Source organism: Euphorbia lathyris, chromosome 2, assembly GCF_963576675.1.
Source record: "Euphorbia lathyris chromosome 2, ddEupLath1.1, whole genome shotgun sequence".
Lineage (NCBI taxonomy): Eukaryota > Viridiplantae > Streptophyta > Magnoliopsida > Malpighiales > Euphorbiaceae > Euphorbia > Euphorbia lathyris.
This window is the reverse complement of record NC_088911.1, coordinates 72601198-72619550: the sequence shown is the minus strand read 5'-3', so window position 1 is coordinate 72619550 and position 18353 is coordinate 72601198. Positions and strand designations below refer to the sequence as shown.

Genomic DNA, 18353 nt, shown 5'->3' with positions numbered 1-18353 from the left:
AAGTAAAGCCCATTTGAAATATATACCCATAAATGTCAAAAAAAAGAAAAGAATATATACATATACATATACATTTTTAGCTAAAAATAATGATATATCTATAGATAAAAAAATGAATTGAAATAAGATATATATATATACTATAGTTATCAATAAGTGAAAATAGTAATAAAAACATTATTCCAATTGAAGACATGTAAAAACAATGAATCAAGTCCATAAAAAATAAGAAAATAATCATTAACCCAAAATAATCATTTTAACGAATATATATAAAATAGCTCCTACCCCAAATCATATCTAAAATAGCTTCAATAAGCCAAAATATATACATATACAACATATATCACTTTACAAAACTAAATCAATATGAATTAAGTTTCTAATATAAGATAAGTAAATATATAATAGGTAATTAATAGTCATGTAACCCAAAAATGCATTTAACAAATATTTTACATAATTATATGAATATATGTATAAGAGCAAATATAAAAAAAAGGTAAGAAAAAGGGGCGAAAATAGGCTTTTGAAATTCCAGCAGCTTTACCGACGGAAAATCCGTCGGTAAACTGCTTTTAGTGACAGAAAATGGAAAATTACAGAACTACTCCAACAGTTTCCAGATTTATTAAAAAGCTTTAGATTAGATCTATTCTATCATTTTGGGTCCCCGAACTATCAAAATTGGATCATAGTCTATAACGGAGACTCCTAAAACGATGTTTTATTTTTTAAAACGTTAATAAAAAAAGGTTTTTCTAAAATCTATGTATATATAACGTTTTAATCTCAAACTACCCTCAAACGGGATCACGGTTCGTATTGGGATGTTCAAACAAGGTTTTTTATTTCAAAACCAAAACAGACGTTTATTTAATACGAGACAAGAATTAAATAAATACGGGAAAGTAAATAAACGTGATAAATAAATAACTAAAGAAATAAAAATTATAAACTAAATAACTAAAGGGAATAAAAGAAATAAATAAATGACACGAGTCTAGTCCTCGGATAATACCTCAAGATCGGTATTGACAGCTGAAGTCGGTTAATTCCACGAATTATGATTTTTCGGTGTTTTGGTGAAATATTTAACTTTTAGAAAATTTGGATTTTTTAGGAGAAAAAAATATTTTCTCCCAAAAATTGACTTTCTCTCTCTAAAAATGTCTAGAGTGAGAAAGCTCCAAAAAATCATCCCCTAAAATGCATAGGGATCCGTGCCTTTTATAGGCACGAACCCCAAAAGTTTTGGGCGTCGCCCGACGAGAGTTGGGCGACGCCCAAAACAGGTTGGGCGGACGCCCAACATCAGTTGGGCGAACGCCCAACTCCTGTTGGGCGTGCGCGCCCAACCAACGTTGGGCGTGCACCCAACCGACGTTAGGCGTTCGCCCAACGTTGTTGGGCGTCCGCGCTCAACTGCTGTCGGGCGCGCGCCGGCTACCGCTATTCTGTAAAATTTTGGCTGTCGTCTGGAGTCATATCCTTGGGGTATTGGTCACCGCCTGGCAGAAACGCAGGCTGAAACAGACTACAAATCGGAGGTCTGTGCACCTGGTAATTAATTATTTACTTTTTACCTTTATGTCACGTCGTACCTTTTTCGCTTATTACGAAAATGCCATTCCCTTTCCTTATAAAAGGGTGGTGGGGTTCATTTCCAACCCCACACCTTCTCTCTCTTCTTTCTCTCTCTCTCACTAACATTAAAGTATTATCGTGATGGGGTCGGATAGATACGATGGCACGAAGGGTATGGAGACGGGTTTCGAGGACTTGACTAGAGTGGCTCCCTTTCAGAATCTTGATTCTCACCTGAGCCGGACCAACGTCCATCCGGTAAGTACCCCCTTGTTTTTTTATCATTTGTCAAGACTCCTAGGTTTTAGCAACTCCATCTTGAACGTTGTTAAGCCCAAAATATACCTAAAATATCATTAATATTTACATCAGTTTTGCTATGAATTCGTGCTGTTTATACTTGTTTAGAATACTTTTACTCTCGAATATGTTTCTTTCTTGTAAGGTACCTAAATATTTGGTAAAATCCAAATAGGAACGAAAAGAGCTTAAAAACAGAAGAAAACCCTTACAAAAGGAGTCAAAAACGATAAAGATCAATTACACCAAAACGAGGACAAAGACGAAGTCAGAAACATAGAAAAATGCAAATTCTCGGTAGAGAATTTGGGGCCGCGACCAAGAATCTCAAATTCTCGGTCGCGACACGCGTCGCCAGTCACCTTTCCCCTTTCGTCCGAAGGCTGAAAAATCAATTCCTCATTCTCGGCAGAGAATTTCCATTCTCAGTAAGAGCAGAAATTCTGCCAAATACAATGAACACATGTTAAAATCCAAGAAACGCGTTCGTTCGGGTGGATAAAGACGTCCTTTCACAACGGATACGATTCTCCACAACGGACACGACACTTCAATCACGACTCTTCAACATCTATAAATAAAGAGTTGATTGAGAGTTGAAAAATGAATGATGAGAGAGTTAGAAGAAAGAGATTAGTGCAGAGTTTATGTAGAAACTCTGACTCAGAAATGAGTCAGAGATTAGATTTCATTTCTGTTCAAAACAATATGATGTACACACATTGTTTATTCAATAATAACAAGTTCAGTAGCGTTTAGACATTGTTCCAATTTAGTTTTCATTTTGGTAGTAGACCGACCCAGTCTCTATTACGAAGATTCAACGAGAAGATTGAGTAGAGGATCCGCCCCGGAGTCTGACAAACTCTAACGAAACCCAAGGAAAGGATTGACAACCCGTTCACTTGCAAGCCGTTGAATGTTTCCATGCTCCATGTTCTCTGTAAACTTGTATCAATTTATATTTCATCTAATAAAGTCTGTTCTATTCGATAGATTTTTATGCAGCACTTATGGTAACCAATCCACTAAAGTGACTGCTGGTGTTTTCATTAAAACGTATTTAATTCAAAATCTTTATGAGGAAACTTTGTTGAACACTTAGGCAAATTATTATCTCGAAAGAGTTTTAATTTGATTAAGGGCAATTATCCCGGATAGGGTTTTGTCATGCTCAAAGCCAATTAATTAGAGGTTCCGTCATTTATTTCATCTTTATAATTCATACAAAGTTTAAAGTTGTTTTCTTTGCTTGATGCAAACAAATACATCTGTTTACTTTTCTAAAAAGTACTAAACGTTCCTATCTTGCAAATTCATTCTTAAATCAGAGTATTTTCTAATGTTTTCATACTCTAATCTAATTCTCATTCTAGCAGTTTCAAAACCAAAACCGATTAAACGATTTTCCATATTATAAACCTAAAAGTAAATTTAACCGATTATAAATAAGTTTTGTTCGAAAAACGTTCCCTGTGGGATCGATATCTTTTATTACTACAAGCGTATACCGTGCACTTGCGGAAATCGCTCAACAAGTTTTTGGCGTCGTTGCCGGGGAACGCCAAAATTTTTGACAAAATTTTAAATTTTTCGTGTTTTATTACGAATCTAGGTTTATTCATACTTATTCAAACTTTTATATTTTATTTATTTTCAATTACTAACATATTTATTTTTCAAATTCTGTTTTGTAGGTAGCTTTGGTTCGTGCGAAATTTCAAGTTCATGCGCAGTTCTCGAAGTTCAGGCACGTCACCAGATCCTATTGACCCAGAAATTGAAAGAACTCTTAAAAAGAACAAGAAAGAAAAGAAAAAGAAAAACAAAACCCCAATAAAAACTAGAATTACCGAGCCAGAAGTTATGGCCACACTTATGGATTACGCTAGGCCAGGAGTGGCCGGTGTAACAAACAGTATAGTTAGGCCCCAAATTAATGAAAACCAATTTGAAATTAAGCCTGTGTTGCTTAATATGTTGCAAAATAACGTAACATTTTACGGGTTACCTAACGAAAATCCTAATACCCATTTGACAAATTTCTTAGAAATTTGTGACACTTTTAAAATTACTGATGTAACTGCAGAAGCAATCAAACTTCGCCTTTTTCCTTTTACTTTGAAGGATCGAGCCAAAGAATGGTTAACTTCTATGCCAGCCGCATCGTTTGCCACTTGGGAACAATTAGCCCAAGCGTTTTTATCAAAAAATTTTCCTTTAGCAAAAACCGCAAGAGTCATTAAAGAGTTAACATCTTTTTCTCAAAATGATAATGAAACTCTTTATGAGGCTTGGGAACGTTTTAAAGAACTTCAACGTTTATGCCCACTCCACCAATTGCCCGCTGAACTTTTAATGCAAACATTTTATAATGGACTAAATCCTACAACTAGAGGTTCATTGGACGCTATGTCTGGAGGGTTATTTATGAAGAAAACATCTGCCCAAGCAAGGGAACTTTTGGAGGAAATGGGAATCAACAGCAGTATGTGGCCCGCGGAACGTGGACACGTACCATTAGCGAAACCATCATCCTCAACAACATCATCAGTTAAAGGTATAGTGAATCTTGATCCAGTAGCGATGTTGCAAGCCCAATTTTCTGCCTTATCGCACAAAATTGATAGGTTTATGGCACCGTGTGATCCTAATAGTAACTCAATCCAAACGGATGTGGATTACGAAGGTATGAGTGAAATTGAACAGGTAAATTTTGTCCAAGGGCAAAACCAAAATAATAACCCTTATTCCAATACATATAATCCTGGATGGAGAAATCATCCTAACTTTAACTGGAGAGATAATAATAATAATACTAATGCTAATCAAAATCGTACTGCTAATTATCAAAATCAATCAAGAGATACGATTAGCACTTTATCTTCTAAAATCGACAAATTTATTGATGCTATGAGCGGAAAAATAAGTAATCACGACGATGGTTTTAAACGGATCGAGAATAAATTCGATCAGCTTATTAAAAACCAATCATCTAGCATCCATAATTTGGAGATTCAAATTGGACAACTCGCTAAATCAATTCCATCCCGCAAAGAGGGAAGTCTTCCAAGCCATACGGAAGAAAATCCAAAAGAGCATGTTAAGGCTATCACTCTTCGTTCAGGGAAAAATTACTTAGGCCCGGAAATGCCCGGAAATTCAACCTTACCTGGAACTGATTTACCGAAGCCCAAGGAAGATACATTAAAACAAAAAGATGCACCAATTGACTCTAGTACAAAAACTTTTGTACCCAAACCACCTTTTCCACACAAAGTCCGCAATAAGGACTATGATAAACAACTTTTAACATTTCTAGACAAACTTAAAAATTTGCATATTAATCTGACGTTTATGGATGCGATTACGCAAATTCTCAATTATGGTAAATTCCTCAAAGATTTAATTTCAAAGAAAATCAGTTGGGAAGGAATTTCATCCATTTCACTAACTGAAGATTGTAGTTCGATTGTGTCAAGTAATTTGCCCACAAAACTCAAGGATCCCAGATGTTTTACCATTCCATGTAAATTGGGAGATATTGAATTTCCCAGTTGTCTCTGTGATTTAGGAGCAAGCATTAACTTGATGCCATTATCTATTTTTAATAAGTTAGGCTTAGAAGAAGACATCAAACGTACCAATATGGTTTTGCAATTAGCGGATCAAACCACTAAAAGACCATACGGTATAATTGAGGATGTTTTAGTTAAAGTTGACAAATTTATTTTTCCTACCGATTTCGTTATTTTAGATTTTGCTTATGACATTAATTGTCCGCTAATCTTTGGTAGACCGTTCATGAACACGGGACGTGCTCTAGTTGATGTGTCGGAAGGGAAAGTAGTTTTAAGAATAGGCGATGATAAGATTGAGTTTGATATGAATCAAGCGATGAAGTATCCTATGAAGGATTTCGCTTGTATGAAACTTGATTTAATTGAAGAATGTGTAAATGACATTGTTCAAAAAGAAGAAATAATAGAACCTATAATGAGTGAGGAACTAGAAGATAAGGACCCAGAACCTTTGATTCGAGAAGATGGACCAGTTCCGCCTTCAATTATAGTTCCACCTAAATTAGAACTTAAAGAATTACCAAGTCATTTGAGGTATGCTTTCTTAGGGGAAGGCGATTCTCTACCTATAATTATCTCTAACAAATTAACACAAGTTCAAGAAGAAAAATTGAAAGAAGTTGTTAGAAATAGGATAGGAAGTATGGGTTGGCAAATTTCAGACTTAAAAGGTATTAATCCGAGCATCGTAATGCACAGAATTCACTTGGAAGAAGATAAGCCACCTAAAGCGGATAGGCAAAGACGCCTAAATCCCAATATGAATGAAGTAGTAAAAAATGAGATTACTAAACTTCTGGACAATGGAATCATCTACCCTATCTCGGATAGTGAATGGGTTAGTCCAATCCATTGTGTACCTAAAAAAGGAGGCATAACAGTTGTAAGGAATGAAGAAGGTGAATTAATACCTACACGAACCACCATTGGTTGGAGGGTTTGTATAGATTATAGAAATCTAAATAAAGCAACTAGGAAAGATCATTTTCCTCTACCTTTCATTGATCAAATGATCGAAAGGATAGCTGGTCATGCTTTCTACTGTTTTCTAGATGGTTACTCCGGATTCTTTCAAATATACATTTACCCGGATGACCAAGATAAAACAACCTTCACATGTCCTTACGGAACATTTGCATATAGGAGAATGCCCTTTGGTCTATGCAATGCACCTGCAACATTTCAATGTTGTATGACTGCAATTTTTAATGATTTCATTGAAGATATCATGGAAGTTTTTATGGACGATTTTTCAGTTTTTGGAGATTCTTTTGGTTCATGCCTAAAAAACTTGGATAAAGTTTTGTCTAGGTGTGAAGAAACAAATTTGGTATTAAACTGGGAAAAATGTCATTTCATGGTTGACGAAGGAATTGTTTTAGGTCACAAAATATCTGAAAAAGGATTAGAAGTGGATAGAGCAAAAACCTCAGTAATAGAAAAATTACCCCCTCCAACTACTGTTAAGGGAGTAAGATCATTTTTAGGACATGCTGGTTTTTACAGAAGATTTATTAAGAATTTTTCTGTAATTTCCAAACCACTCACTAATCTACTCATGAAAGATTCCACCTTTGATTTTAATGAAGATTGCGTTAAAGCTTTCGAAACATTAAAAACAGCTTTAGTCAGTGCACCTATTATTGCTAAACCCGATTGGGATTTGCCATTTGAAATTATGTGTGATGCAAGTGATTTAGCTGTCGGATGTGTTTTAGGACAAAGGAAGGATAAGAAACTGAGAAAGAAATGTTAGCTGTAGTTTTTGCATGTGATAAGTTTAGGTCATACTTGTTAGGTTTGAAAGTTATTATTTACACTGATCATGCAGCATTAAGATATCTATTTGCTAAAAAGGATGCAAAACCGCGTCTAATTAGATGGGTTTTATTGTTACAAGAATTTGATATAGAAATAAAAGACAAAAAGGGAGTAGAAAACCTTGTCGCCGATCATCTATCCAGACTTGAAGATGAGAACAGTCCTATAGGTGAAACTATCGGTATACGAGATGATTTCCCTGATGAACATCTCTATCAAATGAAAAGCGTCATGTCACCATGGTATGCAGATATTGCTAATTATCTCGCAGCCAATATTGTTCCGGAAGGATTAAATTTCCACCAAAAGAAGAAATTTTTCTTCGACATTAAACAGTACTTTTGGGAAGATCCTTTTTTGTTCAAAACTTGTGGTGACGGAATAATTAGGAGATGCGTTGGTGAAAATGAATTTGAATCCATAATGTCGGAATTCCATTCTAGCTCTTATGGAGGACATAATGGAGCTACCAAAACAGCAGCTAGAATATTTGAATATGGTTTCTTTTGGCCTACGATGTTTAAAGACGTCCGTTCATTTATTACTCGTTGTGACAAGTGCCAAAGAACAGGAAATCTAGGAAGGAAAGATGAGATGCCCCTCACAACCATATTAGAAGTTGAAGTCTTCGATATGTGGGGAATAGATTTCATGGGACCTTTTCCTCCTTCTAATGGTAAAACTTACATATTAGTCGTTGTAGATTATGTTTCAAAGTGGGTTGAAGCAATTGCAACCCCGACGAGCTATTCTAAAGTTGTCGTTAATTTTCTTGACGATATATTTTGTAGATTTGGTTGTCCAATAGTCATCATTAGTGATGGCGGTACTCCGTAGTTTTGAAACGCTTATGAAAAAATATGGAGTACGCCACCGCGTATCAACGCCATACCATCCTCAGTCAAATGGTCAGGCGGAGATATCAAACAGAGAACTCAAATGGATTCTAGAAAAAACAGTTTCATCCTCAAGAAAAGATTGGTCTTGTAAACTAAATAATGCGTTATGGGCATACCGTACTGCATTTAAAACACCAATAGGAATGACTCCATACCGCTTAGTGTATGGGAAGGCATGTCATTTGCCAGTCGAATTAGAACATAAAGCCTATTGGGCTATTAGGGAACTTAACTTTGATTTACGACAAGCAGGTAAGAAACGTTTGCTCGACTTAAATGAGTTAGATGAGTTACGCCATCTATCTTACGAAAATGCAAAGATTTATAAAGAAAAAGTGAAAAAATGGCACGATGCCAAAATTAAAGTCAAGCACTTTGATGTTGGGGATAAAGTGCTGTTATTTAATTCACGACTTCGTTTATTTCCAGGAAAACTTAAGTCCAGATGGATAGGACCATATTTAGTCGTCAAAACATTCGATTATGGTTCTTTAGAACTGGAAGGTCCTAACGGAATTCGTTTCAAAGTTAATGGTAATCGATGTAAAATCTATTACGAAAATATTTCACAAATAGAAATTCCGTTCGTAACAAGATTATCTGACGTATAAATCACTCAGTTTTTCGATCACAGTTTATTTTGTTTTATTTCTTTTTTATATTTTTGTTCATTTTTGTTCATTTTTATTTTATTATATTTTATTATATTTTATTTTTCCAAATGCCAATTTTTGTGATTAGATGACTTTATATTATGATTTAAATGCATAAAATATGTTTCTTTCATGATTTTAGAATTAATTTTAGGAAATTAGAATGAAATTGAAGTTTCAGGCAATTCTCTGCCGAGAATTTAGAATTCTCTGCCGAGAATCCTATTAATTAGATTTGTCCAAATAGGTTAGATTTTCTCTAAACTTACCGAGAATAATAAATTCTCTACCGTGAATCAGGACATGGCTTACGACGCCTGATTTTCGCAAGGAAATCAGCGTGTCGCGACCGCGAATTGGGAATTCTCGGTCGCGACACACGTAATTCCTGCACATTTAAGTCTGAAACATCCTAACCCTTTCGACGAACCTCTTGACAAACGAAACCTTAAGTTTCTTCGTGCCCGAAAGGTGTAATTTTATACCTTTTCATCATTTAAACAACACCTCTTTTCATCTAAAACTCTTATAAATTAATCCTAGAGGATTCAAGTTCTGTTACAACTCTTTTCATATTTGTCAGATTTCTGATTTCTTCAAAACACCATTTTTCATTAAGTAACAGAAACTTTGTTTCTTTCAAATCAACACCATGCCTACCAAATACAGACCTTCAAGGCACAATGCTGCCTCAAGCAACAAGCGCCCAGACTTATCCAAGCGATATGGGGTGCCTTTTCCTATCTTCAATCACGATGAAGGTAGGCGTTATTGGAATCTCCGTTACAAATTCTTCACCAGAATGTTGTATATGGATGAATTTCTTAACAACCAACTTGGCATTAGTGATGACATGAGCCGCTATATGGAACGCCTAGGGTGGACAAAATTCGCCCAAATGCGATTTCCAATAATAGGCGACTGGATACTCGAATTCTTCTGTACCGTTCGTTTCACTAACAAACGACGAGTACGTCTCAGTTTTCGTCGAGATGGCGAAATCTTCACTTTCGGCTATCCCAAGTTGCATGCTTGGTTTGGTTTTCCCCCGAGGGATACAATCAAACGTCATCCTGGAAGAGACATGACATCCTCAGATGTTTGGAGAATGCTCACCGGTTTCTGGCGATTCAATTCAAAACTCGCCTATAATCACTCTTTTCGCTCCAACTCCATGCTGTATTTGCACAACTTCCTGTGTCACAGTTTATTCGGTCGCACATTCAGTAGTGTGGTACGTGACACAGATCTTTATGTTCTTGGAGATATAATCCAAGGAAATGCAGTAGATTCTTCAAAAATTCTGATGGAGGGTCTTATCGCCGCTTCTCGATCCAAAGATAAGAAGATTGGGTTCGGCAATATAATCTGTGGAATAATTCTCGGTACAAAGGGTACCATTGATGTTCCCTGGAGTGATGATGAATTCTTCCCGACAATTGACTATGAATTTCTCGAGCACGAAGGACTTGTGAAACGTGTCTTTCGAGCAGGGCCTCACTTTCTGTCTGCACCAGAACGTGAAACTTTCGTGCAGTTTCAAATTGATCGTATTAAGGCTAGAAATATCCCGCTTGATAGGGATGAGTATATAGAATAGTTTAGGTTTATAGGTTTTCTTTTTGTAAATATTTGTGTGTTTTTATTATTTAGTTTCATTCTTTGTTTTTATAATCTTGTTTTATTCAATAAAGTTCTATTTCATTTTAGTTCATTTATTAATTTTACAAAGGTTAGATATATGTTTGATTCTATTGCTTATATAATCATGGTTAAATCTATATAAAATCTATAATATTGAACAATCATGGTTTTCTTAATTAACACATATATTCACACTTAATCCAATTTCACGAACTTCATTCATTGAGTTTAAAACATTACTTCATTCAATTGATTACATTCATATTATTAATGTATATTTATATGCACTTATTATGCATTTAATATGATTCTCTTAACTTATATGCATAAATGAACATTTAAGTTTCATTAATTCTTCATAAACCAATTTATTACACTTTAATTCAATTTATTAAGGTTAAACCTTTGGTTTTCCTTGCAATTAATGTCATTTATTTTAGTTTTTAAGTGCAGGGACACTTTATATTAAGTTCAGGAACCATTCCATCAACAAAATTGCACAAACCAAGTCAATATGCATCCAAATATGCCATTTTGACCAATTCTCTACCGAGAATTAATAATTCTCGGTATGAGCAGCAAAAACGGACGAATTTCAGGAGGAGAATTCCCTGAAAATCGCGTGCCGCGGCCGCGGCTTTGCTATTCGCGGTCGCGACACGCGTAATATGTGCCCTTTTGATTCCGATTTTGACATTATTTTTGCCTATTCCTATTCCTATTCTACATATACATTCACCTAATCACCCTATATAAACCTACCTCTTACACAAACCTCACATCACCTCTATTTTTACCCAATCCCTTACTCCAAACTCTTCCCCAAAAACCTACTTTTACTCTTCCCAATTTATTCACTCCAATTTCTATCCTCTTTTCTATTCAATCACTTCCAATTCCAACCCCCAAACCCATCTTCAAGCTTTACTCTTTCTCTCAATTCCTTTTTTTTTCTTCTTCTTCCTCTCAAAACCTAAACACACTAAACACCATCACCATGGTAAGGACTAAGCGTGTTGGTAACAAGCCCGCTGTTACGGAAGCTAATCGCCTTCGGGTTTAATGTGGAGCTTATTTCGACATCGCTTCGGAGGAGGAAGCAGCTCGTTTCAAACATTTTTCACAAGTCGACCGCCAATTCGTAGATATGCACTTCTTAGACTTCCATTCGGTAAGAGCTTTGAATTTCTCTACTCGAATTGATGCTTTTATTGAGGCGTTGGGTTGGCAAGAATTCGTTAATATGCGTTTTCCGCGTCTTAATGAATATGTGGTGGAATTTTTGGTCACTTTGACCATGAACAAGAAGAAAACCTCAATCTCTTTTAGGAATAATGGTACCACATACACCATTGATTATGAAGCAATGGGAAACATGTTTGGTTTCCCTACTTCTGATTTCTATGATAAGCCTAAAGATTTTGATAATGATGTTGTTTGGCAAACTCTTTCGGACCAAGACTATTTTAATTCCAAAAACACTTCAAGCAAGTTGATTAAGGACAATTGTGTGTTCTTCTTTCACAAATTTTTGAGTTTCTCCTTGTTTGGGCGTGTTGAGAGTTCAAAGGTTCAGGTTCGGGATTTATATGTTTTGGATAGTTTGTTTAAAGGCTTGAGGATTGATAGCATTGGCATGATGTTCGATAATTTATTCCGTGCTTCGAGGGCTACTACCATTCAGATCCATCTTTGTAATTTTATCACCGCTATTGTGTTGGGAGCTCGGGGTGAATTGGCTGATTTTGACATGTCCACCTACCGTGGGTATGTTCCACTTTTGGACATTTCGGCTCTTGAGCGGGCTCATTTATTGCTTCCATAAGGTCCCCCCGTCTTTATTTCGTATGCCTCCCGTATTGCCCACCTTCGTGGCACTATGGGTGGTGGCGCTTCAAGTTCTCAATTTGTAGGTACCGAAGGCGGCGGAGAAGCGGAAGGAGAGGAAGATGAACCCCAAGCTCAACCACAACCCCAAGCACCTCAAGCGGATGATCCGGTGGATTTGCGGAGGATTTTGAACCAAATCAATTCCAATAATCGTCAAATGAACTTAAGAATTGATGATTTGGTCGAAAACAACATGGTGATGAATGACAACCTCAACCTTTTGAGGCGTGAGCACAGATCGACTCGGCATCGGATGCTTTCCTTTTTCCGACGTCGAAATGTGGAGACTTCACCTACACCTCCGGATTCCCCGCCTCAAGCATAGGTTGTTTTCTTTATTTTCTTTTTATCTTGTTATATTTGGTACAATTTTAATTTTCTTATGTTTGGTACATTTTCTATTTTTAATTTTATGTTGAATGTTTAATTTCCTACAATTTCAATCTTTGTTTCGTATGCCTTATTTCGTATTTATTTTTTTATGTTTTCTCCATTTTTTGCACCAATGAGGACATGGTCCAATTTAAGTGTGGGAGGAGATATAACATATATCATTTCCACATATACGAATAAATGCAACGAAAATATTATTTTGCAAAACGAATAAATGCAACGAATAATTTTTATGCAACATATATTGCAACACATTTTATTTTCACACTATTTTTATAAACTTGACATTTTTCATATGTTCATAAATTAACCATAAGTTAATATGATTATTTGTTTAGGTTATCATTATCGTTAGAAAAAATATTTCTATACGTATACGGGTAATATTTTTCAAATTTTTCACAAATCTCCGATACGATTTTAAGTAAAATTGTCTCGAGTGAATGTATTTAAGTAATAAATTCTTTATTTTCAATCTCTATTTTATATCATGAAATTCATGATACAATAAATCTTATTTTAAATTTTCAATTAGGTTTATAGGCATTAAATTGAACTAACAATTTTTAGCTCGGTTTGATTTCGTCTTACATTAACACCAATTGAAGTTTTTAAGGAAACTTTAGCCATAATACATGTTGAATTTTAAGTCAATATAGGATGAATGTGCTATCTTTCTTTTTCCCAAGTTACAAGTTACAATTTCATGTTTCATATTAATTAATCAATTAGTTGAATTCTTAACTTTTGGCCATGATTGAGACCAACCTTATCACAATCGAGGTATGAAAGGGAAGAATAATTAAGTACCGTTTACTTTTGGTCACGGTTGCGACCACCCTTATCACAATCGAGGTATGGAAGGAACGTTAAAAAAATATAAGCGTGTTTAAGTTTAAAGTAACGATTGCGTCCACCCATGGCATGATCGGTACCTCTTAAGCAAACACTAAAAAATAACATACGTATAAAGTTACGATCAAGACCACCCTTATCTCGGGCGTAACTAAGCAAATAATTAACCTAAGTACTTATTTTAATTTAATATATCTCATATATTAGTTTAGGTTTGGGAAAGGAAATTTTGTGCTTTGAAATGCCTTGAGACAAAAGACTCAATAACATGCGTGCTTATATCGTCCCGAATGCTTCAATTCAAAATTGGAAATATGATAGGGGTATTTTACCCCTATCTTTTAGCGTGATTTACGGGTTGATTTCGGGTAAAATAAATAAGTTTAATTACAAAAATAAAGCGTTTTGATAAAATAAAGAAATAAAAATAGATTTTGAACTTTCAGTTAATTTTCCGTATTTTCGATTAGTTTAGGAAATAAAAACGTCAAGCTAACTCGGCTCGCAAGATTTGTATTTCAGGTACGAGAAAGGAGCAAAAAAATCCACTCCATACGCGGGGCGTATCATCCCTTACGCGGGGCGTAAAACATGGTGTCAGGAATAATTGCCTTATCCACAGACACCACGTAGAACTGACTCAACATACGCGAGGTGTAGGACATATGTCGGAAATGATTGGCCTAATCCTGAAAGTCAGACTGCATTGTCTCCCGGAGTCAACTCTCCATACGCGGGGCGTATCATCCTTTACGCGGGGCGTACTTCAGCTACGCACGGCGTAAAAGCTCCAATTCAAGCAATGAAACTTTAGAGACTCAAACACGCGGGGCGTACTTCAGCTACGCAGGGCGTGTTTGAGACAATTAGACATAGAATTGGTCCACATGCAGGAGATTTCTGACGGAATGGGCATATACGCGGGGCGTGTATCACCATACGCGGGGCGTATTATGGGATTTCTGCACTCAATGATGTTGTTCCATACTTGCACCTTGTGAAGTTACATTTGTGTCCCTAGCTTGATGTATAAATAAGAGTGACTAGCACTCAATTAAAAAACACACCATCTAGCTTCTACATCACCTTCTACCCTCTACCATATACACCCTGTACATAGCTACATTTTGCTTCTCTTAGATAGTTGTTGTGTAGTTTTGTAGTATAGATTCAGTTTATGTAATAAAACTCTCCCACCTCGAGAGCATGTTCGGTTATTCCGGCATTCCATCAACGTTCCGCTCCATCATTCGTCACTAAGCTCGAGAGTTCCACCTCCAAGTCCTAAGAGACGGCCTTGAGTCCGGTTGGCTAGTTCTGAGGGCCGATTCTTCCCTCTTTACTTGCTAATTAGCTTTGATCTCATCCTATGTACTAGGCTTGGTTGTATTCTATATTCTTACTCTCCATATTTATAATATATGATTTGCAATTTCCGTTTCTGTATACGTGTTGATGTTTATTGCTTGTTTTGATACTCATAATTGACTATTGTGTAGGGGAACGCGATTTCCGACGCCATTCGGGCTATCTTTAGGGATTCATATAGGTGTTGCCTTACCGAAAGTGACAAACCGGAAATCGTAGGAATTGACAAGCCACGGAACTTACGGGCCCTAGTTTCTGGTCCCCAACATTAGACACGCCTTGACTAGGAACCACGTAGTCTAAGTACTTCACGGGTCGATCGAACTACACATAGTCGTCTTTGCAAGAGTAAATCGTCAATCGAATATATTCGGAGTCATTGCCTCTTATATTTATAACTTATCGTCGCCCATATCATTCCGTGGAGTTTTCCGTTACATAAATATGTCTCACCAATAGGTTAGGAGTAGTTTGTAGTTGCGTCCCACACCAACTCAAAGTATTCACCGCTTAAATAACGTATAAAACCGAGTCGTCTAATACTTGCAGTTATAAATCCCGTGGATTCGATACCCGGTCTTAACCGGATTATTACTTGATACGACGGGGTACACTTGCCCCTAAGTAGTCGTAGCGTCTAGTAGAGTTAAGAACATTTAAAAGATCACATCCATAGATATAGAGTCCGCACCCATTATATATATTTCGTCGTAGAAACTCTACCACCACTAGGCGCCGCGCCCATCAAGTTTTTGGCGTCGTTGCCGGGGATTTATAATATCTTGCAATATTAGGCAAAAACGTTTTATTGTTAGTTTAAGCATTTGTAAATATTATTTTCTCTTTTTGTGAATAATTTATTTCGTTTTATGTTACTATTGATTTGTTTTATGGTATGATGCTTCGTAATCGTCATCGGTGGGACGACCGCATGGATGACGAATGCCCACACTCAATCTCGGAATGCGATGTGATAAACTCTTTGCTTAAAGATATTCATGAAGGATTATCTAACACTGAGACATATTTCAGCGAAATAGGAAATCTATGGGCCAGATTGAAGTCTCCTCGTGATTCCGCCGCGGACGAATCAAGTCGAGAGTCCAATTCGGTTCGTCAAAATGGGAAGCTCGAGTTAATTGAGTTTTCTCAAAAGGATTCCCCAAAGAATAAAAGTCGTTTCAGTTGTGAGAAAACGGACATCGATGAGCCGGTTGTGTGCGGACCCATGGAAATAAATCCAAAGTTAGAAGAGTTGGAGGTTCCTTCTACATCGGAACATTTCGCTCCTTTTGAAATACCAAAGGAGTCAAAAAGGGAGCAAACTAAACTCTTCGATAATTTCTGTACATATAATTTTCGGTTTTTGTTAAATTCTTTTGAAGCGAACAATCCGTTTTGCAGGTACCCGGTTGTTTATTCAAGAATTTGAATTCCTAACGCGAATGGAAGCATACACCTAGGAGGAAATCCAAGGTCGAGCTACTTCGACTCAAAACGTAGCACCGGTTTGAATTCCTCGAACCACTTGTCTATATGTATTATAAACTTTATTTCTTTTCTTTATTTTGCATTGTTGTTATTCTATTTTCATCTTCACTCTATTTTATTTTCTTCTATTCTCCTTTATTTTTATAAAACCAAAAGAAAAAAAAAACAAATCCCTTTTTAATCCAAAATTTTATGACACGCGGGGCGTACGCACCTATACGTCCCGCGTATCTACGTGTCTAACCCTCATTCACAATAAAAGACACGGTACGCGAGGCGTCTCTCCTACCACGCCCCGCGTACGCTTTAATTTTCGGCACTTTTTGAATAAACGCCACGTGGGAGGACACCGGGATGCGCCCCAAGGCACGCCCCGCGTATCCTCGGGGAGTTGTGAATTACAACTCCCCATGGCAACTCCCTTTCCCTCAAACTTCCCATCACTCATCTTCCCCATACACCTTTTCCACTTCCACACTCCACCTTCCTTTCCATCCAATCAACTTCCATCCTTCCAAATTCAAATTTTCAACCTCCCTCCATAATAAATTTTCATTAACTACCTCCTTAATTATAAATTAATAAAAATTAAAAAGAGTCATAAATAAAACATAAAAATCATAAAATCAATTAAAAATCATTAAACACTCATAAATCCAAAAGTCAAAAAAATCAGAAAATTACCAAAAACCACAAAAAGCCTCCATCCTCCGTCCTCATACGCGGGGCGTAACTCCATTTACGCCCCGCGTCTCCGCCCTTTTTGTCATAAAAAAGGAGTAGGAGGTCAGATACGCGTGGCGTAACCCTATTTACGCCGCGCGTATCTCACCATTCTTGAGCAAAATAACATCAGGGGGAGGGATACGCGTGGCGTGGCCCCTTTACGCCCCGCGTACCCCTCTAGGAATCCGAGCTTTGCTTGGATTCCCCACTTCTCCCCTATATATATCTCCCCTTTTCTCCCTTCCCTTCCTCACAACTATCTCAACTCTCTCCCAACCTTCTTCCACCCTCTCTCAATCCTTCTCCATTCCTAACTATTGCCATGGCATGAAAGAGAGCCGACGACATACGCCCCCCACGGTCCACTCGGGCCCGATCCTCCCGTTCCGCACAAAACCAACAATCACCTCCACCTCCCGAACGGGAGGGAACTCCACCACTTACCCGCCTACACCGGGCCCCTTTTCATCTCCTAACCGAGGGGGAGGCCGAGCACTACCAAACACTTTCTGCCGCCCACTTTATGGAACTTCTGTACATTGAGCGGAACACTCTTGACCATTTCGGCCTTGGCGGGGCTTTCGTGGAGCGCCTCCGTGCCCTCTCTTGGTACGATCACTTTCTTGCACGGCACCACGTTTACCCCTCCTTAGTTTTGGAGTTCTACACCACCCTCACCTCTAACAATGTCCCCGGTGCCGCCCTCTTCCATTTCTGCCTTCACAATCACCCCTTCACCACTGATACCCAATGGCTCCGCAATCACTTCACCAAACAAGCGGAAGATGGTATCTCCCATTGGCCCGAGGATGTTTCCGCTCGTGGTTTTTGGACCTCAATCACCGGGTCCGAGGATTATGATGTCTCCAACCTCCGCCCCTCTCTCATTCGTGATCCAATCCTCCAACTTCTCCACCGCTTCATCTCCGTCTACTTTTCGGGGAAGTCGGAATCCACCAAGGTCAAGAAGGACGAACTTTTGGCACTCTATTGTTGTGTCAACAACCGTGCCTATGACCTCTCCTATCTTGTGGCCATCCAACTCCACCACATTTCCACCCGAAAGCGGGGCAAGATCGGGTTGGGCCATCTAGTCACTCTTTTCGCCACTTCCGCTCTTGGCGAGGCTATCCTTGCTCGCCTCC

At 37.5% G+C, this 18353-nt stretch overlaps 1 non-coding gene across 1 annotated transcript; it reads right to left on the bottom strand.

The window, feature by feature from the left end:
• Positions 1 to 4122: 4122 nt before the first annotated feature.
• Positions 4123 to 4229, bottom strand: LOC136221182 (small nucleolar RNA R71). The gene has a single exon (XR_010684965.1). It is a non-coding gene; the product is annotated as a small nucleolar RNA R71 (small nucleolar RNA).
• Positions 4230 to 18353: the final 14124 nt, after the last annotated feature.